This window comes from Rhipicephalus sanguineus, chromosome 3, assembly GCF_013339695.2.
Source record: "Rhipicephalus sanguineus isolate Rsan-2018 chromosome 3, BIME_Rsan_1.4, whole genome shotgun sequence".
Taxonomy (NCBI): Eukaryota; Metazoa; Arthropoda; class Arachnida; order Ixodida; family Ixodidae; genus Rhipicephalus; species Rhipicephalus sanguineus.
The window spans coordinates 51,098,729-51,124,471 of record NC_051178.1 but is presented as its reverse complement, the minus strand read 5'-3'; the positions used below and the strand labels follow the sequence as shown (position 1 = coordinate 51,124,471).

The 25,743-nt window shown below is 46.7% G+C and overlaps 1 long non-coding RNA gene across 1 annotated transcript; it reads left to right on the top strand.

Annotated features, from left to right (window-relative positions):
- The first annotated feature begins 91 nt into the window (after nucleotides 1-91).
- Nucleotides 92-4,803, top strand: LOC119384917 (uncharacterized). The gene is made up of 2 exons (XR_005181983.2): nucleotides 92-392; nucleotides 4,600-4,803. It is a non-coding gene; the product is annotated as an uncharacterized LOC119384917 (long non-coding RNA).
- Nucleotides 4,804-25,743: the final 20,940 nt, after the last annotated feature.

Genomic DNA, 25,743 nt, shown 5'->3' with positions numbered 1-25,743 from the left:
TGTGTTCGTTATTGGTAGGCCCCATTCCAAAGTGTATCTTATTTAGCCAAAAGAATATTACAATTTTCACTCACCTCCAGTGGGTCTTGATTCAACTTGCTGGTTAGCACGTAGCTGACACCTTCGCTGACAAGGCTTGACAGGATGTCTTGCATCGACATCAGTGATACACGGAGTGACTGAATTGTCTGTGCTGAGGCAAAGATGGTTTCTCGTGTTCTGAAGAATCTTTCTTCTGTTTGGTCCAGGATAACCAAGAAGGCATCAATGATCTGTGAATGAGGAATGGATAGTGCAATACTGCCTGGTTATAATATAGCAATATGTTGGCAGTGTTGCTGCAGTGAATCTCATAATCTGGTATTTATTGCAAAGGCCACTCTTTCTAGAGGGTAATGAACACTCATTTTACACTTCAAAATTATCTTACAATGTGAGATGCTCGAAATGTGTGATGTCTGTGCCTTATTTCTTTTAATTTGGGGCTGCAGTCGTGTTCCACAAGGGAGTATTAAATTGGCCATGAACAACACATACAATTAGTTCTATTGAAATAGCAAGCTATTACTAAAGTTCCATTGGCATTGTATTTTTTTCAATTAAAAAAGTAGCATCTTCCAGAAAATAGGAAAGTTTCAACGAAAGAGAGCGCCTGCAGTTTTAGACTACAGCACCTATCATTACATTGTGTACAGTTGTGTGTACAGTTGTGTGTTGGTCATGTGTGTGTAACCATTCATACTGCTTTGACCCTAACATTTTTGTCATCTTTCTTTTCTATTCCACCTGGCGTCATTTTGCGTAAAAAAGCTAAGCAGATCACACTATGTCTCATTGGCTGTTTTCTCTAAATATTTGTCTTTAAATATAAAACTGTTGTCTCTAAATATGCTTACATTTCACCAACACACTTAGATCAATGTTTATGGTTTGACACCAAGGTTAGGGAACATTTTCTTATGTGAGCAGCATGAATAAACAATAATTGCATAATTTTAAAAAATGATTCTTCTGCACAGGTTAAAGAAACACTAAAGGCAAATAACAATTTATGTCAGAGTGAAAGGTCAATGGGTGAGAACGTTAAAACGGCAATATTATCAACAGCAGTGCTCTAGTAGTGCTCTAGTAAATTAAGGTAAAGGTAGGACACGATGTGCACCACGAGTGGGACATTTTGGAAATGATCCCTATGACGTCAAAGAGTCCCGAGTATAATTAACCACTAGTAGACAAACTAGTTGCGATAAAAAAGAACCTTCCGTGCATCACAATACGTAAAAATTCGGCAGATCCCACGTACCGTGGGAGTCAACGTTATGCGAAGCTTGCGGCGGGTAGGTGACTGGGGCGTAACATTTTTTTACTTAGCGACACGTTACAAAATGACGCTAAAGATTTGTATAAATTTTATACGCGCACATATGTATTTGTTGAAGAGCCGCATATGTGTTATATAACCAGTTGTTTACGGTTGGGTAACGCTGCCAATGGCAAGGTGGGTATTACCAACACCAGATGCGGTAAGCTGATATTTAGTGCTTATACGTGTCCCGAGAACGCACGCACGTTTCACGAACCCGTGTGCATGAGTGCAAGAAGTTCTTGACAGTTCTTGAACAAGGGCATCATCACCGTGATCAGTGAGCACCAGCAGCTGGTCATGACTTTTTATAGGATCCGGTCGTGATCGTGGTGACGAGGGGTCCATGTGTAGAGATGTGGTATAGTAGAGCTGTTGGAATTCGTGGATGCCTCGGTCATTTCGTCGACAAATTGGGAGTCGATAGAGCCGGCGACATGTCGGAACCTGAAGCCACCATTCGCGTTGCTGAGGTATAGGCCGTCGAGGCTGGTAGGCCTGGATAGTGCTACGTAGACCAACATCAGTGTATGGCGCTTGTCGTATTCGCAGACTACCTGGGCGTCTGTTGCCAACGTAGCCTAGTCTACAAAGCGGCTGTCAATCAATCTGGCGTCATCCTCGGTCAGCATGAGGCCATCGCTCAGCCTCGTAAGAAATGAAGCGGACACTGCGTCGTTCTGGAGGACGAAGTGCACTTTACGGTGCGGTGATGTGGATATTATATGTAACTTTCGTAAATGTATTCTTCCGGGGTCGAGCAATGCTTCAATATAGCTTGCTGAATCATAAAAATACAAACATATTGTTTATTAGACTGCTATAAAAGCGGAGCCAACACTGGAACCACAGACATTAATCTGATATGACGCCTGTATCCTAAGAGTATACAAATCGTAGGAGTATCATGCAGTGTTTATTGCTTTCTTGTAAAATTAGATAGCCACCACCGCAACCACAATTGACGTTGCACCGATATTACGCCTGTGTAGGCTGTTTTTCCAAACCAGTTCATAGACCTGGCGTGGCTCAGTGGTAGAATACCTGTTTGCCACGCAAAATGCTTGAGTTCGATTCCTGCTGGGATCCTAATTTTCATTCTTTCCATTTGTTGAGTCAACGCTGCCAATGTTGGTTTTCTTTAACGCTCTAGCATTTAAAGTACCAATGTCTGTTCTCGCAGTTCCGGGGTAGATATAAACTGTCAATCACCTGTGGCGCATACCCGTACACCGCCGCCCGTGGTAAATGGGTATGTGCCACACGTGTCTAGTGGAAAGGGTTTGACGACGTACGCGACAGGATTTTAACGTTATTCATGTTATGACCCGACAATCGTATTCGTCAAATCCTCTTACCCTCCCATGCAAATTTTGGCCTACACCAAGTTAAGGAGGCGATCATGAGAGCAGCCAGACGTAGGCGGCTAGATAGATAGATAGATAGATAGATACGTAGATAGAAACGCTCAAAGTGCCAGAGGTTCGCTAAGAAATGCTTCGCATTTAATAAAATGCTGCTTGTTCGTTTCTCTTTGATTTATGGGAAAAAACCTCTTGGCGTTACCATGGGGAACGGTGCGAGTGGTTCAAAAGTTCCGTTTTCACCGTGCTGCTTGTCTCAGCGGTAGTTTCGGTATCGCGTACTGCTGCGTCTGTTTGGCTCTCGCTATTTTCACACTGTTGATGCTCTACTTCTGCTGCTGGCAAAGCTAAGCTCCGTTACAGTGAATTATACAGTTTCGGAGCGGCCCATGGCTACCTCTTGGCAAGGTTGGGCATGGAAACTGGTACGACACAGTTCAGGCGGGTGATTTGAAGTGCGCTAAAGCCGTGATTTTCTTTCAAAATAAGCATTTCCTTGGCACAAATCAAGCACTACGAGGGTTCTGAAACGCTATTTCAACAATCAACGTCGACTTAATATTTCGCTTTAGTGTCCCTTTAAAGCATTGTAAATAAGTAAAGCTGGCGTAAACTATGTTGGAATTTTTTAAATATTTTTAAATTATTTTTTAAATACGTGGGATTTATACAAATCTTTAGCGTCATTTTGTAAAGTGTCGCTAAGTAAAAAAATGTTACGCCCCAGTCACCTACCCGCCGCAAGCTTCGCATAACATCGACTCCCACAATACGTGGGATCTGCCGAATTTTTTAATGTAACCAATTAGGGTGTGTCGACTATGCGCTATATATCGCCAAGCCTCGACGTTATAGAGTTTTGGTGCACTTCTCAATGATTCATGATGGCATCCATTTTTTATTGGGACTTGTGTTAGAGGTTCCCAGCGATATTTTCTCTTACTTTTGCCATTTCTATCTCACCACATCGGAGTTATCAGAGTTCTTTTTTAAATGTATGTATTCTCTTTTGTATACAATATTTCTTCTTTGAGATGTTCTTGTATTTACTGCATATCTGACTTGGTAAAAACAAACATTGCCAATTTTTACGAGGTATGGTGTCTGGCCAAAAAGAAAAAAAAAACGCTGGTGTATTGACTTATTAAGCAGCCACACATTCTGTGTAAAGACTGCACACATATTTCACCTTTTGTTTCGATAACCCAGGCCTGATTCCTTCTTTCGGCAGCTTTGCATTGAGAACGTCAAACAAGTCGTTCAGCTCCTTAGCGAAAACTTCAGTGCCTTCGCTATTTCCCAGTCCTGGGAGCCCCTGGTTCCTGTAAAACTCCAAGCCCATGGCTGCTCCACGGCTGAAAAGCTGAAAATAAGACCACAATGGTAAGACAAGTTAGCACTGTTGCACTATGCATGCCTCATAATCATATTGTAGTTTTGACACAACAAACGCAACAGTAATAATATTAATTAATATTAGAATATTGTTGACATTACTTGCTTGTGTCATTTTAATTGTGCCTTGTCACCTGTGCAGCAAAGCGTACATTCATCTTGCGCAAGCAGTCTGGTTCAATGTGTGCTTGCGTCAGCTTTGGCACAACACGAAGCTGCTGGTTCTCCTCGGCATTGTACAGCAACCGGTAGTGATCGTAGGCAACTTCACAGTTTCCAGCCTAGAAAAACACATGCAAATGAATTGCATGGTATGTCTAAATTCTTTCTTTTTAGAGCTTACCTGTGCAACATTGTGCTTGTGCAAGTGGTTGCGTATGCACTTTACCATGTGTGGCGCATCACACAAGAAGTGCAGATGCTTCCCTGGCAGGCAGGGATGTTGCACTTTGTTCACAGCAACCTTCCATCTTCCAGATATCCTGAATTGCGCCCACATGGCCTTGTTGCTCCCGGCACCATCACTGACGACTTCTATCACTACTGCATTTTGCTTGAAAAGTTCAAGAATAGCCTCGAGCACAAGCTTGGCAAGGACATCACCTGGTGCAGCTCCTTTGGTGGCGAAGCTGGCGATTGGCTGTACCCAGTTACTGAATAAAGGCACATACATGAACACAAGGGCATGGTCTGCAAGGTCTTTTTGAGTGCTGTCTTTGCCATAGTCAACAAAGCCTTCAAGTTTCAAATTGCTCTGATAAAATTCAACTGTTTGTCGCACTTTCATTTCATCCAATAATAATGTTCCATAGCAGTTGAACCTTTTTTTGTTTTTCATGTGGCTAGCAATGCTCTCTAGAGCTGTAGCTGTAGAGCATGGCATGCCTTTCATAATTTGACGCAGCCTGTTTATTAATGGGAGGGGAAGCATTTTCATGTTGTTGATTAAGCGATAGGCTTTCGGGCTTGAAATTCTGAGCAGAAGACAATTCATTAGCCATTCCTTTTTGTAGCGCATCCCTTTGTTGAATTTTCTTCTGAGTGATTGTACTGCTGTTCGTAACGTCACACGTTGGGCATGTGACAGGTCCTCGGCACTTCTTATGTTTAGTTCTTTCTTCAATCGTCTGTTCTGTTTTTTCAGTGCTTGCCTCTCGTGCTGCATGTTTCTTTTTGCCACATAACTGCGGGTCAGTTTTTTTTCCAAGGGCAACATTTGCTTTCTTCAGTGTGGTCTTTTCGGAGATATTGAATTTCACTGACACAGCCCTGTCTCTCTTTCTCCTGCACATCATGCATACTGCATTGTGTGCGAGTATGGCACATTTCTTACTGTGCACTTGGGCTTTGCTAGCCATTCTGCTTGTGTATCCTTGGCAGAGCTTCAATTTTTCTAGCCGTTCCGCAAGTGCCACCAGACTGCTTGCACCTTGTGCATCCGTAGCGCATTGAAAGGTCCTAGGCGCCACTACCTTACGACAGCATTTATTGTGATACGTCCTTTTTTTCCCACAATATTTGCCTTGTCAATGAAGAGGACCGAGTTGAGCACAGATGGCTTGTATAGGGCGAATGTATCTTCATTATACTTTGATTGGTCCAACCACAGTGCTGCTTAATGCTTAATAGTTCTTGCACTTCAGTAACTGAGCAACAGCCATTGAAGTCTTGTGCGGAAGCACCCTCTGCTGTGTCGGTGATTGGGTCAGTGTGCGATTCTGCCTCATGCGAATGTATGGGAACTGCATGCTCCCTCAGGTCCCACCGCTCTCTCCTTATCTGCACTTATCTGAATGTTATGTGTCCAGCACTTAATGATGTCCTCGGGGGCGAAGTGTTTTTCGCAGATGAGGCTGAGGTCACGGAATGCTTCGCCCCTCCTTAAAACACTTGCTCCCATTTCTCTCGTAGCTCCGGCGTCTTCGGCACCTCAAAACAATGCACTGACCGTGCTTGTGCCGCCGCTGCGTAGGGTGCTGTTGCCGCTTGATGGACAACCGGGTACACGGCATTTACTAGGCATATTTCATCGTGTTGAACGAGCGCGCAAAAGTGCAAAACTGCAGGGAGTCTCGTAAGCTGCCGAGTGCCGCCGGCGAAACACACGATGCAGACGATATGCTTTAGGCAGTGCCATTTCCACTTTATAGGTATTTAAATGTCGACACAGTAACTACATCAATTCGTACGCTACACGTTGCAAAATTATCGCAACAGATCTAAAGTACGGGTAGATCTGTCTACGGCAGCAGACGACGTTGCCCGAGCAGCAAACGTGTCGTCTGCAAGCAAAATGCGCCGGTACCTTCGGAAAGACTCCACGAACATGAAACTCCAGAAAAGAAAACAGCGCTTGCAGCGTTACATGCAAGTACATAGCATTGTTCAATGTTTCCGCTTTTTTATCATCGTAATTTCATTACTATATGATATCCCACCCTGTGTCCCATTGGTTTCGCGGTTACTGGAAGCGACCGCTGAGCGCAAGACAGAGCGGCCAATGTATGGTATGTACTGATCGGTACTGACGTGCTTTGGTTTTCACTCCACCGTATCAGTGTCTAGATTGTGCGACCATCGATAACATTTATTTATTTATTTTATTTATTTTCAAATACTGCAGCCCAATGCAGGGCTATTGCAGGAGTGAGGTACATACAATAGGAAAGAATAACAGTAACATCACAACAAGTTCTTCTTCAGAACAAATATCGCCACCTCTTGAGCACAATCGGGTACATAAATGAAAAGAAGAAAAAAAATAGGACAACAATGCCATTCAAGTGCCTCCAAAAAATCTGACATCTTCATTTCACGAACAGAATCGGGTAGATCGTTCCAGTAGACAATAATTTTCGGAAAAAAACTGTATTTGAACATATTAGCACGTGCGAAGAATGGCCTTATGTTAAGATTGTGACCACGTCTAGTTGCAAGAGCATTAGCATACACGATGTAATTATCATTAGATAGCCGGCATGATGAATGAACATAAGAGTGCAAAAGTTTCAAAGAGTCAATATCACGCCTAGCGCACAATGGTGATAACTTCAAAGATTTCATTGCAGATGAGGGCGAAAAATCATGGTCGTAGCGATGAAAAATGAAGCGAACAGATTTCCTTTGGACAGATTCAATTTTATTCACGACACACGTTGAGACACAACGTAACCGCAGAGCGGAACTCTACAAAGATTCGTCATCTCAAATTTCCCGCGAGTAGCCTGCCCTCAAGCACAGCACACATTTTCAGGTGAGCAAACGAGGAGTAACCAAAATATTTAGGGCGCAGTGAAATAATCAGAAGCATCGTAGCACGAAATTGCAAACAGCTCCTTCGACCAAGTTAAACTAGACGCTTTGACACGCCTTTTATTACTACCTGTGCAAAGCGAAAACAGCTTACAGCGGCGCCGTTCAAGCCAAGGGCATGGCGGTGACAACGCCAGCGTTGCGTGCGGCGTTGAGCAGCCAGCGAAGAGCGCGCGCAAGAGGGGCAATCTAGTGTTTTGTATTACCGCTCCCAGATGGCGCGACAATCTGCTAACCGCAGAATCGGCCAATGGCATGTCCGGGTTTCGGAACGCAGTTTCGCAACTGGTATGGTTTCGCAACTGGTATGGTTGGTATGGTCTGAAAATTAATATGCATAAAACTAAAGTAATGTGGAACAATCTTGGCAGAGAACAGCGCTTTGCGATAGGTGGCGAGACACTGGACGTTTTAAAGGAGTACGTCTACTTAGGACAGGTAGTAACCGCAGAGCCGAACCATGATTGCGAAATAACTAGAAGAATAACGATGGGCTGGGGCTCATTCGGCAAGCATTATCAAATCATGAATGGCAATCTACCACTATCACTCAAGAGAAAGGTATATAACAGCTGCATCTTACCGGTACTTACCTACGGAGCAGAAGCCTGGAGACTTACAAAGAGGGTTCAACTTAAATTGAGGACGACGCAGCGAGCGATGGAAAGAAAAATGGTAGATGTAACCTTAAGAGACAGGAAGAGAGCAGAGTGGGTGAGGGAACAAACGGGGGTTAAGGACATCATAGTTGAAATCAAGAAGAAGAAATGGATATGGGCCGAGCACGTAGCACGTCGGCAGGATAACCGGTGGTCATTAAGGGTAACTGACTGGATTCCAAGAGATGGCAAACGCGTGAGGGGGAGACAGAAAATTAGGTGGGTAGATGAGATTAAGAAGTTTGCAGGTACAACGTGGCAGCAGAAAGCACAGGACCGGGTTGATTGGCGGCACATGGGAGTGGCCTTTGCCTTGCAGTGGGCGTAGACAGGCTGATGATGATGATGATGGTTGAAGAGCTCTGGTTTTCACCAATTTCAAGATCCACCCACTGCACCAAAATTCCCTCACGGTTCACTTCAGCAACCGCAAAGCCAACCTCATCAAAGCTAAGTGCACACCTCAAGTGCTATGCGCTGCTCAATAAAGACCTTCGTTAACAGTTTCACCTTCGTCTACAGCGTTAATAACACTGTTAATAACGATCCGAGGTCGGTAGCATGCCCAACGAACGCCAACGGAACGCGATCGTGCAAGTGCTCCGGCTTCACATCGCCTCATGGTCCCCTTTAGCGGGATGGTGTAATTTTTTTTCGTAGATACGAGCTTGCAATCGGCCTTTTGTAGCGTTAGATACACTGGCCGAGGCGGAGCAGTTTCGCGTGGCAGTTTGAGAGCCGTGCTGCGCATGCGCGAGGAGCAGTGACGTCACACGGCGCACTGCTGGCTCACCAGAGCCGCCGCCGCCGCGCGCGCCTCGCCGGTCTGCACATTCCAGAAGAGTGACGTCATAGCCGTGGCAGAGGCATTGGCGCCGGCGCGCGTCAAGCTGTCACCTTCGTTGCGCAGTGGCCGTCTCAAGGTACGAACACACGGCGGCGCGGCACTCTCCCGCGTGCCGCTCACCGCTTTCTCCCGCGGAGCGTCAACGCTTTTCTGCCGCCGACCCAATCGCTCCGGGACTTATTTTTGTCATTGCCGACGACTGCCGCGCAAACAAACCACCAATCAGCGCCTGCTTTTCCTCCTCTTCCATCTCACAAGGACTGCCGTCATAGCAACCAGACATTGTTATCCTCACCTACGCCACCGCTCTCGGAATCTTTAGGGGTGGAATCGCGAGCCGGCAGCGAGCCGGCGGGCGCGGGCTCCTCGACATGTCCACTTTTGTCTCGTACATCTCGCGCCGGCAATGTGGACAGCGTGCCGCTGCTTTCCGCGCGGAGGTTCCGACGGGCGGGACGCCGCCGCGGCATGCTTTCCGCAAGTGTGTACGTACCTTGACGCTGCGACAGAGCCGCTTGACAGCGCCTCTCATTTTGCGCGCATACGGAGACGTATCAGTGGAGGTATACATATTGCGGGGAGGAGGAGGAAGAAAAAAAAACAGAGGGACAGGGAGGTTAGCCATTTGTCAGACCGGTTGGCTGGCGTTTGCCAGTGTGGTATAGCCATGGAGAAGGAGAGTCTAAATGCTGCTAAGCGGTGCAGAAAAGCGGAGATGGTTGACAACCAAGAAGATGGTTGACAACCAAGAAAGCTAAGAATAATCAGCTGATCCTCAGCTACCGCTGCGTATATGCTGGCATAGCCGAGCTGGGCAACTGCAACAATTTTTAACCCAGTTGGAACAAGTTGCGCTACTCCCTTAGACCGTCTGCTACCGCAAAGTGTTACTATGGGCCTTAAGCGACATTTTGCCGCACCTTGCAGTATATATGCACTTAAAGAGAAGAGTGCTGAAGCCAAACTGCGCCATGCAAACCTTTCACGAGCCTCAAGATCACCTGCCAGTGCACCGCGGACATGGCACCTGTCATAAGGTCACAGAGCGTCGTCTTCTACTGCAATCGGAGGTGAACTGGCCCCAAGTCGTAATAAACCTCTACTTGTGAGCCAGCCCAACGCGGCGGTCGCTATCCCACAGCGTACATCAGTCACCACGTGGAGGAGCAGCGCGGTCGCCGGCTTTTCCCAGGCATTGCATTCAACCTCGGCGGTTGACCGCGCGGGCTCCATTCAGCCGGCGCCCGATCCCCAGACTCCATCGACTGCCACCGGTTACCTTCTCCTCGCGCGCCTTAATTCATCACGCGCCTTTCCCGTCTACTCGAGAGCGCATGCGTGATTCCTTGACGTCATACGCGCGAGGATGAGCGTTGGGGGAGAAAAGATCTCTTGCCGTCCCGGCTTGTTCCTTGTGTTCGTTTCTGGCACTCGCGTATGCGACTCGCGCCGGCCGAGTCTGCTTTTTGTTCGCCGAATTTCTTCCTGTCTGCGTATCTTATAGCGAAGTATTATCGCTCAGAAGCAGCTGGGAGGCGCTTCTCGAAGTTCTGGAAAGTTGAGCAAAATGGTCGCTACGCCCTACGGAACAAAATACCATGGTGGCAATGTTCTACTCTATCGATTAAATGAAGAAGATGCAAATTGTCATGATTCTTATGCTACCGTTCATAAAACATTTATATCTTGTGGCTATTTGTGTTTCATTTCGCTATGCAAACAACGCTGCTTATTTCTATTTCTTTTGTTGTCGCTCACACGAAGGAGAAATATAATAATATCTGGGGTTTAACGTCCCAAACCCAAGGTATGATTATGAGAGACGCCGTAGTGGAGGGCTCCGGAAATTTTGACCGCCTGGGGTTCTTTAACGTGCACCTAAATCTAAGTACACGGGCCTCGAACATTTTCGCCTCCATCGAAAATGCAGCCGCCGCGGCCGGGATTCGATCCCGCGACCTTCAGGTCAGCAGTCGAGTGCCATAACCACTAGACCACCGTGGCGGGGCCACGAAGGAGAAAGTGGTGCTGCGAGTGTGTATGTGTTTGACGCATTAGGCGCAGAGCTTCAATACAAACATTCAGGCCTCCTGAGTGCTCTATAGGGGCTCTATCAGACGGTAACATCAAATTGCAGTAACGTTATTGGCGCAAGAGGACACACCAAATATTCATTTAGGATCAGGAAATGAGTTTAAGGCTGTTATTTTGTGTTTAGGGTATCTATTCAGGCAGGTTCCTGCTGTAGTGCGTGCCACGACGCTTTCAGTAACTTCTGAGGTCCGCATACGTACACGTCCCGAAATGCATTCACCATTTCGGTGTGCCTGCATGAACTTTACAAAATGTGGTCACGCAGAGCCGTCAGTCCAGGCGTGTTCTGTCAAACCATTGCAAGCACTTGGAGGCACAGCTGAGTTAATTTCCTCTCCGATTTTTCCAGGTTGCCTACAATGCACAAGTGGCTGACCAAGCCGCGATCGCTGGTTAACGTGTGCGCCTACAGATGCGTGGTTCATGCGTTCGGGCGCTCCGTATTTTTCCGTCATCAACCATGTGGACGCTGGCAGTTTGGTGTCAAATATCTGAACCTACGTAAGCTGGTGGAAGTGTTCTGCCCCTCACCCAATATTCAATCCTGCGAGCTAAGCGAGGTACAGTGCTCATACCGGCTCCATTATTTTGCAAGGTATGTGCAGAATTGCTAAAAATGCAGCGTTTCAGGAATAACACATGCATTTCTTTTCTCCAAAACAAGAATTTTGATGAAATTCGGACGCAAGGAAAGTGGTTGCGTGTCCTTGGCTCGACACTCTAAACAGCCACCTCGTTTGTACATGAATTAATAGTTACACATTTATCCATGCTGAAAGTTTCTATACAGCTGCGTAAGAGGTAATTTGGCAGGCTTCCTGTCGTGCTTCAAGTGAGCAAGTGAAATTTTCTTTATGTTCTGGAGGGCGCAAATGTTTAGTACATTTTCGAGGGAAAAAATTTTGTAAACAAGCCCTCGAGAAAAACGGGAAAGCGCTTGTAGAAAAATAGAACGTCAGCTGTTGATGTCTTCCGGTCTGCGCTACGCAAACCGGAACCCCTTCCTTATTTCGACACGCAGCAATTATATCCGGCTCGTTTCGTGCGCTTCACTGGTATGAATCGGAAGCAAGACGAAGTGGCCGGCTCAGTGTCTTTCATAAACAGTAAACATCTTTTTTTCATAAAGATTTTTTTCCATCCTCAGTTCTCAACGCGTCATCGATGGGCGAGAATGACGCTTACCACTATTTGTTTTGCCAGTGACGCATAGAGCATTCCTGGGCGCCTGCCATCAATGAGTAATTTCTTTTCAGATTTAAAAATAACGGATTCCGGTGTCTTTCTTTAATTATTCGTTTATTCAAGTATGCTTTTAAGCACGTCTGAGATGCCAGACTGTCTGATGATCACGCATTTCCCCGGATGCGGAAGAACAGTTCCAGAATGCCTGACGCCCCGCAGGGACGTCTGCGCAAGCAGGCGTTTGGGGTGTAGCGACACCACGCACCCGAGCTAACGAGGGGTATCGAGCCCTCCCACGCTTAGCCGTGCGTGGCATTGCCGTGTCCGGGAAAAAGGGGATCCTGGGGGTTGAGCCGACGTCGGGTGATCGGACCTTTAAGGCCCCCCGGCAGAGGCAACACACCCCTTTGGCCCCAGCTTCACGTAGACTGCACCCCTGGGCTGACCCACCCAGGGGAAATCGGCAGTCGCCTTTTCTTATCTCTCTCTCTCTACCCAGGTCTTCGTCTTTCTCTCTCACTTTTAGCCTTTCCTGTCTTCTCCTCTTTTCCATTTACTTCATGGTTTTCCTGGCGACAAGGGTTAACCTTGTGTATATGTCCTTCCTTGGGCATTATATATTAAGTTATAGTGGTCATGTACAGCTGGCGTCTGTGGTTCTATAACGGGCTGCAGCGTCCCCTCGTTGGGCTCGGTGGTGGGCGGCTGCCATGGCCGCCAAAATTTATCATACTGTGATGATGTGGATTGTGTGGCCCGTGACGGGGCGAAGAGGGAACGGCAGTTATGCTCTGCGGTACGCCTTGGAGGAAAGGACGACGAAAAGGAAGCGCGAGCGGGGCGTGCGGCTCGAGCAGTTGCAGCGCGACACGGTTGGAACGGCAGCTGCTGGTCGGCAGTTCGGGTCGCGACATCGCTTAACCAGGCGTCCGGCAGCCTTGCGGACCTGGTGAGCCTGGCTTCCTGCTTCGGGCTGCGTCACTCAACCAGGCGTCCGGCAGCCATGTGGACCTGGTGAGCCTGATACCTGCTATGTGCCCGGTGCTGAAACGGGGACCGGTAGCCTAGTCTGTTCCTGGCCTGAGGTCCTGGGGCCCGAGTGGTGTCACGAGGTGGCCGCGGCTCATGTTGGCGACGGGCAGTTAACCTGCACTGCAGTGGCCTGGTGACCTACCGGCCTGCAGTACCATCATCACCACCACCTCGCTGCAGCAGCAAAAGTTCATAGAGGCCAGTAGGACAGTTAGTGTGCCGAGGCGCGTAGGACGTTTAGAATGTAAATAAGGAATGCTATAGTGTGTTGTGTGCGAATCGTCAGAGTTATCGGTTGCGTTAAAGTATGTGTTGTGTGTACAGAATCACCTGACTGCCGGTTGAATTACATCGGATCCTGGGCCCACATTCCACCATGACACATACACTTATGAAATCTAATGCCTTTCCCAAACTCTCTGATCGCCCTCTCGCAAAGAGATGGTAAACCCATAGCGTCTTTTCTACGCCGAAAGGAAGTCTCTCTCGCTTTCATGTAATCCACTGCACAGATCCTCAGAAGACTGTCAGAACTCTTTCCCCATTTATTGTTGCCAAGTGTCTTGCTGAGACAATGTGGCCCGGCTATAAGGCCACTGAAATGATTAGCGGCGACTTGTTGCGTGAAGTACGAGACAGGGCACAGTACAGAAAGCTTTCAAACCTTGTGGCATTCGGCGCTGTTCCAATCGCAGTGACCCCTCATCGGTCAATGAACACCGTTCGAGGAGTGATCTCCGATGATGACCTTCTAAACTTGGCTGAAGAAGAGCTCCTCGAAGGATGGAAGGAACAGAACGTAACCCAGGTGCAAAGAATTAAGATCAAGCGTGAGAACAAAGAAATTCCGAAATATTTTGATCATCACTTTTCCTTCAACTGTCCCACTTTCCCAGATACCCAGTTTCAAGAGTCCCTTGAACTAGGTATACAAAAACAAGAATAAGACCCCAAATCCCCAATCCACGTGGGTGTTTTAAGTGCCAACTTTTCGGCCATGGTTCGCAGAGTTGCAGAGGCCGACTGACCTGTGCAACATTCGGGGACCACGAACACTCCTCCGACATCTGTGACAGTCCGCTCCACTGTCCAAACTGTGAAGGTGAGCACGCGGCATACTCTAGAGCCTGTCCTATAAGGAAAAAGAAAAAAGACATAGCCGCACTAAAATACAAAGAAAACGTCTCGTTCAGGGAATCACGAAGGGGGTGTTCACCTTTCTATGGCACATTCTATGCTGATGCGGCGCGTCGGGGGGCAGCGCCGCGGCGGCCTTCGCCAAAAGCCCAGCTCGCGGGCAGCGAGCTGTTGGCTGTGGCTCCTGCCCACGTGGTGGAACCAGTTACCTCTGCTCCACCCACCCCACAAGAAAGCCCCGCTACCGAAGGGTCGCTTGCACCAACACAACCACCGGCGAGAGCCTGCGCTACGCGAACCGAACACGCAGGACCGTCACGAGCCGTCACGGTAAGCGCAGCCAAGGCTGCCTCACTCTCTCCGGCCCCAGCTGGCGCTGCCGACAAACAGCGCAGCCTGGACCCGAAGACAGTCCCATCGACCTCCGGGCTGGTGGGATCAAAAATCTCGTCCTCTGTGGCGAGACTTTTACGGGAAACCTTTCGCTGGTACGAGCGCTCGTCCGGCGCCTCGCAGGAGGGAATGTTCACTACACATATCCTAACGGTACATCAGGCGCCCAAGGAGCGGCGAGCGTCCCTCGACCGCTCTAAAAAAGATAAGACTCGTTTTACAGGGCCCAGAAAGGGCCCTGTAATCTAAGGCAGTACATCTTTCCTTTGTACACACACTACCGACTCACTTCCACAATGGAAACACAAATTATGCAGTGGAACGTGAGGGATCTTCTTAGGAACCTCGATGACGATCAAGAACTCCTACAAAACATAACCTAAAAGTGCTGTGTGTGCAAGAAACACACCTTAAACCAAAGAATACGAACTTCCTTACACACTATATCACTTTCCGCAAAGATCGTGATGATGTGCTCGCGTCGTCTGGCGGTGTTTCCATCATAATAGACAAAAGTGTAGCATGTCAACGCATGCAGCTGCAAACGCCACTGGAAGCGGTGGCCGTTAGGGCTGTTCTTTTAAACAAACTCATTACCATTTGCTCACATTATATACCCCCACACTATCAGCTACACAAACATCAATTTCAGTCTATTATAGATGGGTTGCCAGAACCTTACGTTGTTCTCCGTGACTTCAATGCACACAGTAGCTTGTCGGGCGGCTCTCGCAGTGATGCGCGAGGCTGGCTCATTGGGCAATTTCTGCTCTCTGCGGGTGCATGTCTATTGAATAAGAAGGAACAAACATTTAATAGCCTTGCCAACCAAAGTTATTCATCCATAGATCTCAGCATTGCTTTTCCCATCCTTTTACCTTATCTTAACTGGAGCGTTATAACAAACCCTTTTGGGAGAAATCATTTTCCAGTACTCCTGCGAACAATAAAACAAAACGAGTCTCCACCACAAGCTCCGCGGTGGAAGGTCAATACAGCCAACTGGGAAAAGTAACACTGTCTTACTGCAAGGATCTCTTGGGCCGACATGTCCTCCTTAGGAATTGACGCTGCAGTTCAAGATTTCACTGCTTTTATAATTGACGCTGCCTTGCAAAATATACCTGAAGTAAGAAGTGCGGCAGGTAAACGTCGTTTTCCTTGGTAGAACGACGAATGCCGTGAAGCTCGCAAGAAGCAGAACAAAGCGCGGGGGCTACTACATGATTCCCCCACTGCAGAAAACCTAATCAATTTTAAGCAGGTAAAATGTCAAGGGCGGAGAACGCGCCGGCAGGCCAGAAGAGAGAGTTGGCAAAGATACATGAGTATCAAGTCCTACACGAATGAAGCTAGGTTATCGAACAGGGTTGGTAGGGTACAGGATCGAGACTTTCTCTTTTCCATTGGTGAACACACATGAAGACACATTGGAGGACCAGGTGGACTTCCTGGGCGCACACTTCGAACATGTGTCCAATTCATCACATTACTCCGAAGCATTCCAACGGTACAAAACACAGGCAGAACGGCAGAAGTTAGAACGGAAAAGTGCGAAAAGTGAGGGATACAACCGGCCTTTCTGCTTGGCAGAGCTGAAGGCAGCACTACCTAGCTGCAACGGGTCTGCCCCAGGTGCCGACCGTGTAGTATACGAAATGTTGAAAAATCTACCACATGAATCACAAAACACCCTCCTTTATCTCTACAACGGTTTATGGTCGTCCGGCAAGATCCCCTCTGCGTGGAAGGAGGCTATTATAATTCCAATCGTGAAAGAGGCCAAGAATCCATCTTTGGTTTCCAGGTGCAGGCCTATAGTCATAACAAGATTTCTTTGTAAAATTTTTGAAAAGATGATAAACCGCCGGTTGTTACATTTCCTCGAATCCAACAAACTACTTGACCCCTATCAGTGTTGCTTTCGAGAAGGTCGGTCCACTACTGACCATTTGATACGTATCGAGGCACAAATTCGTGAAGCATTGGTCCATAAACAGTTCTTGTCTCTGTTCCTCGATATGGAAAAGGCTTATGATACAACGTGGCGGTGTGGAATTATGAGAGACCTCTCACACTTAGGTGTGCGTTGTACAATGTTAAATATAACAGAAAGCTACTCGTCGAACCACATACTCCGTGTTCGTGTCGGCAGTGTACTATCAAGACAATTTGTGCAGGAAACCGGAGTGCCTCAAGGTGGGGTGCTCAGTTGTACTGTTTTTATTATAAAAATAAATTCTCTTCACCTGTACATCCCTCGTAAGATGTTTTATTCTATGTATGTAGATGATATGCAGATAGTGTTTAAATCCTGTTCTCTCGCAATCTGTGAGCGACAGGTCCAGCTTTGTCTCAAGAAGGTCTCGAAATGGGCTGACGAGAACGGATTCAGACTGAACCCACAAAAAATCACTTGCACCCTTTTCACAAGAAAAAGAGGTCTACACCCTGATCCTGAAAATTTCATGCGGGGTGAGCGTCTACCTGTCCACGAAGAACATAAATTTCTAAGCATATTCTTATACGCAAGGGTAACCTTTGTACAGGACATAAAATATCTTAAATGTAAATGTATGAAAACAATAAATATCCTAAAAGTGCTGTCACGCACAACGTGGGGCACTGATAGAGAATGTCTGATGAACCTCTATAAAAGCCTCATACGCACCCGTTTAGATTATGGAGCGACCGTTTACCAGTCTGCAACTTCAACTGCTCTGAAAATGCTGGACCCTTTTCACCATTTAGGCATTCGTCTTTCTACAGGTGCCTTCAGAACAAGCCCTGTAGAAAGGCTCTGCGTGGAATCAGACGAGTGGTCTCTTCATTTACAGAGGTCATACCTATCTCTAAGTATTTTTTGAAAGTGGACGCAAGCACTGATCATGCCGCATATCCTGCTGCAAATGATCTGTCCAGTTGCCAGCTTTTTCACAACAAACCCGCAGTGAAGGAGCCTTTCTCGCCGCGTGTACGAGCTCTCGCTTAGAAACACGGGTCCCACTGCTCGAACACCGCCTAATGGCTCCTACTTTACAGGCCGCGTATTGGTAGTGGCAGGTTATAGACTGTGATACTTCTTTTGTAGCTGTCACAAAGCATGCCCCCCTCTACACATCCAGATGTATTTCCGTGAACTGCAGCACAAATATCCTTGCGCAGAAATTTTTACAGATGCGTCAAAGTCTCATGCTGGCATGTCCTACGCAGTCGTCGGTCAATCCTATTCTCACTCTGGTACTCTGCACCCTACCACAAGCATATTCACAGAAGAGGCACCCGCAATACTGGAGGCCGTAAAACACATTGAAGAAATGAAACTAAGAAATCCAGTAATATATACAGATTTCTTAAGCCTGGTGAAAGCTTTAAAAACCCTCAAAACATACAAAAGACCTGTTATTGTATTGCTATAACCCTGTGCACCGTATACTCGGCCGAACAACATGTTGTAATATTCTGGGTGCCAGGACACCGTGGTATAAAGGGCAATGAGCTGGCTGACGAGCTCGCCATATCAACTCATGCAAACGATACTGCGTCATCCACAGCTGTCCCTGTAATGGACTTAAAGCCCCTATTAAGCAAAAAAATTCAGCAGATCCCACGTACCATGGGAGTCGATGTTTTGCGAAGCATGTGGCGGGTAGGTGACTGTGGCGTAACTGTTTTTACTGAGCGACACGTTACAAAATGACGCAAAAGATTTGTATAAATTTTATACGCACACATATGTATGTTGAAGAGCCGCATATGTGTTATATAACCAGTTGTTTACGGTTGGGTAACGCTGCCAATGGCAACGTGGTTATTTCCAACACCAGAAGCGGTAAGCTGATATGTAGTGCTTATACGTGTCCCGAGAACGCACGCACGTTTCACGAACCCGTGTGCATGTGTGCAAGAAATTCTTCACTGTTCTTGAACAAGGGCATCATCACCGTGATCAGTGAGCACCAGTAGCTGGTCACGACTTGTTATAGGATCCGGTCGTGATCGTGGTGACGAGGGGTCCATGTGTAGGGAAGTATGTGGTATAGCAGAACTGTTGGAATTCGTGGATGCCCCGGTCATTTCGTCGACAAATTGTCTGTCGACAGAGCCGCCGGCGACATGTCGGAACCTGAAGCCACCCTTCGTGTTGGTGAGCTATAGGCCGTCGAGGCTGGTAGGCCTGGATAGTGCTACGTAGACCAACATCAGTGGGCGATGTTTGTCGTATTCGTAGACTACCTGGGCGTATGTGGCCTACGTAGCCTAGTCTACAAAGCGGCTGTCAATTAATCTGGTATCATCCTCGGTCAGCATGAGGCCATCGCCCAGCCTCGTGGGAAATGAAGAGGAAACTGCGCCGTTCTGGTGGACGAAGTGCACTTTACGGCGGTGCGTTGATGTGGATATCATATGTAATTTTCGTTATTGTATTCCTCCGGGGTCGAGAAATGCTTCAGTATAGCTTGCTGAATCATAGAAATACAATTGTAATGTTTATTAGACTGCTATAAAAGCGGAGCCAACACTGGAACCACAGATGTTCATCTGATATGACGCCTGTATCGTAGGAGTACATGTCGTAGGAGTATCATGTAGTGTTTATTACTTTCTTCTAAAATTAGATGGCCAGCACCACAACCACAATTGACGTTGGACCGACATTACGCCTGCATAGGCTGTTTTTCCAAACCAGTTTATAGACCTGGCGTGGCTCAGGGGTAGAATACCCGATTGCCACGCAGAATGCTTGGGTTCGATTCCGCCTGGGATCCTAATTTTCATTCTTTCCATTCGTTGAGTGAACGCTGCCGATGTTGGTTTTCCTTAACGCTATAGCATTTAAATTACCAATGTCTGTTCTCGCCGTTCCTGGGTAGATATAAACAATCACCTGTGGCGCATACTCGTACACCGCGGCCCGTGGTAAACGGGTATGTGCCACACGTGTCTAGTGGAAAGGGTTTGACGACGTACGCGACAGCATTTTAACGTTATTCATGTCATGACCCGGCAATCATATTCGTCAAATCCTCTTACCCTCCCATGCAAATTTTGGTCTACATCAAGTTAAGGAGGTGATCATGAAAGCACCCAGACGTGGGCGGCTAGATAGATAGATAGATAGATAGATAGATAGATACGTAGATAGAAACGCTCAAAGTGCCAGAGGTTCGCTAAGAAATGCTTCGCATTTAAAAACTCAGGGCTTACTGGCAGCGGTTATGGAGCCGACAAGTAGAAAATAAGTTACACGTGATCAGGCCACACCTCGGTAACTGGCCATCCACATAAAACATACGTCGTACAGATGTGACACTCTGTCGACTTCGAATAGGACACACACACAGCACACATGCACACCTCTTGTCCGGTGATGATCCACCTGTATGTGATAAATGCGGTGAGCCACTCACCGTGCTCCACATTTTAATACAATGCAAGGAATTGGATGCTATTAAAAGAAAATATTTTCCGTTTCCCCACCGACGCCAAGCACCATTGCATTCATCTATGTTCAGAGGTAGCGAACCAGTTTTTACATACAAATCATTGTCCGCGTTTTTAAAGGATGTAAATAGCTTGCGCGTCGTGTTCTCCGGCAACCCGTAGCACTACCTCTGAGAAGAGGTTGCTGCTGCGGTGGCTACAAGAAAATAGCACCTGCCTCGCGGCCCTTGGACGCAAGGGCTGTGGACGAGGCATTCGTGCTCTGGCCATCTGTGTATCGTTCATTATCACGACTGCTTGTCATTGATCCTCACTGCATTCATCACGTCACTCTCATAATTTTATTACCTATATGTTTTACCCGCCCAAGGGCGCGGAATTTTAGGCCCATATACAGCCGTGTAACATTATCATAGCTCACATCCCTTTCATATCGTAAATCACGAATCATTGTTACATTTCGCCACTGTTCATGGCGCTCTTTGGCCAAGCATGGCACTTGCGCCATTAAAACCCAGATATCATCATGAGAATGCCTGACGAACATGTGTGCTGGGCAACATCTGCTCATTATTTGTGGCTTTGCTATATTGACACATACAGAATTTTTTTAAACCAGGAAGTGTATAAAATATTTCATAACGACTTCAAAGTGACGCTTTATGCGCATTAGTTCAAAACGAGAGAGGTAGTATTCAACCAAAGCACAATAAAAACAAAAACGCCAACAAAGAGACGAAAAAACTCCTAGGTTTCCTTGTGCATTAGCCTAAGACGACTCGCAGGCGACAGCGATTGTCTACTTTTATTGTATTGCGATAGCAATTATATGGACAGTCTCGGCTGATTTGTGCCGTCGCCGTCACCGCGCGCCGTATATGCATATGTCTATATATATATATATATATATATATATATATATATATATATATATATATATATATACATACATATATATAAGCCACAAAATATAATTCAGAAAAACTGTCCGACGCGCGGACTCGAACGGACGACTTCTCGCTTTCCAGCGCGAAGCGTTAGATGGTTAGGCCACCAACAGCACCGTCTTTCAGCCTGCTAACGGCGAGCTCTCTATATACAGCATTTACTTCAGCATGCTTTCCTAGTCACCACATAGATGGCGCGATGTGTGCGCGTGGCGCGCTTTAAAGGTCGTCGCCCCGCTCCTGCGAACGCCGTTGCCCTTCACCCTACAGGGCATGGTCGCCTTCGTGCGCTTGTCTCGAGGAAAGAAGGGGGTGGCCAGGGGGTAAAGCGGGGGATTGTATATCTTGTGCTTTCCCCGCGATGTCTGCACTGAAGTCACAGAGCGTACGAAGGTCACTTCGCTCGCTGCAGCGGCCGCGTTTGCGAAAGGAGCGCGCTGTTCTAACAGAAATAAGTAACAGCTGTGACAGCTCGCGCTCGTCCAGTCTGTACCTGTTGATTCGTGCGATACGTGTTGATTCGTGCGTCCTGCTTTATGTTTTAGCAGTGCGTTTCAGGTGTCGAGCTGTGACGCATGATAGTTCGCGATCGACCTGTGTGCGTTCTTTTCGTGCGTCCTTTGGGCTCGAGCAACGCGTTGGCGATTTCGAGCTGCTTTCCGTTCTTCGCGTTATATTCCAATTTGTTGCTATCGCATTCATTGCTTCGCCGTTGCGGCAAAACTGTGACTTTTTTCTTGTCAGTCGATATATTGATCCTCCCCCCAGCCCTCCGAAAGCTTTCTCCAAACAACGTAGTTTTGAACGGGCTCCAGGATCGGATGCATTGCAAGTTTTTGCACCTCACCTGTTAAATGCGAAGCATTTCTTAGCGAAAGTTTCGCCCTTTAAGCGTTTATATCTATCTATCTATCTATCTATCTATCTATCTAGCCGCCTACGTCCGGGTGCTCTCATGATCCTCAAGTTCGTGTAGACCATAATTGGCATGGGAGGATAAGATTATTTGACTAATATGGCTGTGGGGTCATGACATGAATAACGTAAAAATCTTGTCGCGTACGTCGTTGAACCCTTTCCTCCAGGCACGTGTGGCACATATCCGCGGACCACGGGCCACGGTGTACAGGTATGGGACCCAGTTTATTGACAGTTTAGTTTTGTAACTGGCAGCACCAGTCCCTGGACTTCCACAAAGATTTGATCCACACGGACCTATCCGATGCAGCGCACAGTGCTTTTCGATGTTAAAAGAGAAGGCATGCTGGTCTTTTTCTGTTGACGTAGGATGATAGATATGGCAAGAGGTGAATAAAAATCCAAGTTTCATCGTAAGGGCGATGAAAAGAGTGCGATAGCAACAAATGAAGTAAGGCCAGCTGGCAGCTAACTCTTCTAGATCTAATCTCGCCTAACTCTAAAAAATGGTGCTATAAGAGAACACAGTCACTCCAGGTAGGAAAGGGGATTTCGTCTTTTTGCGTTGAGAGCGCAGCATGTAGAAGGGTATACGAGCCGTCCGCTGATGCCTACCCAGATAGCGAACTTGATTTCTTTGAAAAAAAAATCAAATAATGTTTCCTATTCTTCGCTTGGCTTAATTATCTGTTCGTTTCATTATTTGTGTATCACAAGGAAAAGAATCCCTCGAACAATTCCCCTTCTTTCGTTAAGATTACGACATACACTTGCGTTAGCCCTAAAATAAATAAAAAGCAACTGCAAAAACTTGTAACTTTGCCATTTAATTACTGTGCCTCGTTTTTCTAAGCTTAGTTCGTTTCCTTCACGTTGCTGAGTTGTAGGTACCTGAGAAGATCGTAACGAAATCATGAGAACGGAGAAATAAGTTTCCACCACAATAGGCGTACAAAAGTTCGAAAGAGCTTTGTTCACCATAACTTGATCGGGCGTTCTGTTCCTTAGGACGTTTATAAAAGAATAAAGTAAGAATTACAAATGTAGATCTGAACGATGTGATACGCGTGGAGTGTTTATACATACACTAAAACAGTAATAAAATAGAGAGAAAATGAAACGTCAGCTGGAGGTTGCAGTCAAAAAACGAAACCGAAACGAATGCTCTTCTTTGTTTCGGCGGCGACTTCCTGTGCGAAGCTGTGGAAGTAAGTCACGGGCTGAAAAAAATATGCTGATCCGTCGCCAGGAATCGAACCGATGACGCCGCGGTGATGCCGCGCTCTGAACTTGGGCGATTAGCTCGCTCGGCCACGGTCGACGCCTTATGGCTGGTGGTAAGCAAGTGTTTGTCAATTTACCACAAGCATTTGAAAGACCGCGTTTCAAAAAACGCGTTAGGGAACAATGTTATGCCGATTGCGGCAAGTTGAGAATGGCTTCAAACGAAAGCTGAGTGTCAGGACTACATGTGATTCCCTGACCATCAACGTAACTTGCTTAGTTTTACGACAGTGACCGGTTTTGTCTCGAAAAGCCGGCCAAATTTTTCGCCGTTTCTATAGACTCCCATTGTACAATCTTTAACTGCTCTGGGAACAAAATTGAAGTTACTGCAACATCATCGCTGCAGTCTTCTCGTGCGTTTAGGTTCCAAGAAGCGCTCCGTGGTCTGCGTTTTTCGACATTCACCCTCTCCACTTAATATTTCGGGAAATACTCACTTGTTCCATTTAAATCGCGCTAGTGTCGCGCCGCGGCCGCCAGGCGCGCTGGCTGTTGTGTCCATAGAGTTACTGTATATGCTACCTTTAGGTAGCAGAGTTGCGCATCTGTCTTCTAAACGCCGCTAGCAACCATGTATTGCTGAGAAGCTGACGCTCGGGCCAATTTCTGTATTTTTCGGCGCCGTCACTCAGCGAGCTGAATTAACACTAGTCATAGACAGTCAAAGTTTTTGGCCGGTATTCTATACACAAGACATGTTAATCGGCGACACGGGAGGCATGTCGCCTGCAAAAACGGAGTGTGACTTCACCGCATAGCTGTGGTTGCTAGCCAGACCTATGCGCAACTCTGCTACCTAAAGGTAACATACACAGTAACTCTATGTGTCCACAAAAGCTGGATATGCTCCTATCCACCTTTTCATAGTGTATCATCCATAAAAAGAACACTTGGCATTTTACCGCTCGCAACACGCAGAAAATATTCGTGATTGTCCTTCTTCCACAGCATTTACTTTAGCTACAGTCCTTTTTCACTCAAATTCATCCATACAGCTGTAAAAATTTCGGCCCGATGTGACCACGATCACAAAGTACGCCCACTATTTGCGCGCACTGAAAATACTTGGAACGCCCTTCGGCGTACGATTGGAAAGATTAAAGAAATAACTAGTTTCCAATCAGCCCTACTATCTTACCTTGGGGAGCAGTCCTCCCATAACTAGCTGAATTGTCTGTTCCAAATTTTTCTTTGTTCTATGTACTTTTTTTTGCTAGATGGTACTATATATTGACCGCAACTATTGTACTGTACCCAACCTTGCATTACTCAAGTGTGTTTGATTTTTTACATTGCATTTGCATTATGTTTGCTTGTTATTGCATTTTTCTTTTTCCGTATATTTGCTGTACAAAGTATTTTATTCCCCCCCTATGTAATGCCCATTCTCGGGCCCTTAGGGTGAATAAATGAAATGATGTTCGCATCATCGCACCGTAAAATGCACTTCGTTTCGATAATACAGGCGTACGTGCTCTATCGTGAGTCCTGACGTTACGTCACACCATAAGTTACCCTATAAGCACCAGTGCTGTCGAAGTGCCTGGTAAGCCCACGATGAGCGCACAACTAATATGTACAATTACAGAAACACGTCGATCCACCTCGTAACTCTTGGCTCAAAGCCAAAAAAAAATGCAGCATAGAACTACTCGCCGACGGCTTCGCACGATAGCGATTCCCACAAGGCGTGGGATCTGCCGAATTTTTTCACAGTGAAGCCGTTTAAGCTATCGGTAATTAGTGCGCCGTCGTGCAGAACTCCTCGGGTGGGTATGCGCCACGGGAATTCGGCAAGCCCCACTACCGTGTACGGCAGGTGCGAGTGTCAAACGAAAACGAACACGTGGAAAAGAGAGAGAGAGAGGAAGAAAGAGGCAGAAAATAGAGAGAGACGAAGAGGGAGAGAGAAAGCGACAGAAAGGAGAGGAAGAGAAATATACAGAGAGAAATAAAGGGAATAAAAACATAGAAAGATAAAAAGACAGAAAAACATAGAGCAAGCGAGAGAGAGAGAGAAACAACGAAAGAGAGAGACAGAAAGAGCTAGCGATAAATAGAGAGACAGAGAAAGGGAAGAAAGAGGAAGAAATATAGAAAGAGCGAGAAAGAGAAAGAATATAAAGAAACAGATAGAAAAAAGAGACGCAAGACACACAGAGACAAATAAAGAGAAGAATAAAGAAGGAGAAAAATAACGAGAAACAAGGAAAGATGCCCAGCTCCGCTCTTCATTCAGGCTTGGCACCGCCAGTGCGAAGCTGCCATCAATTTCCTTTAATAGAGCCGGAGCTGTTCTTGATGTCCCCGCGTACTTACAAGCCGTGACGACAAAAGCAATGAATATCGGCTTCAAGTGTTCGCT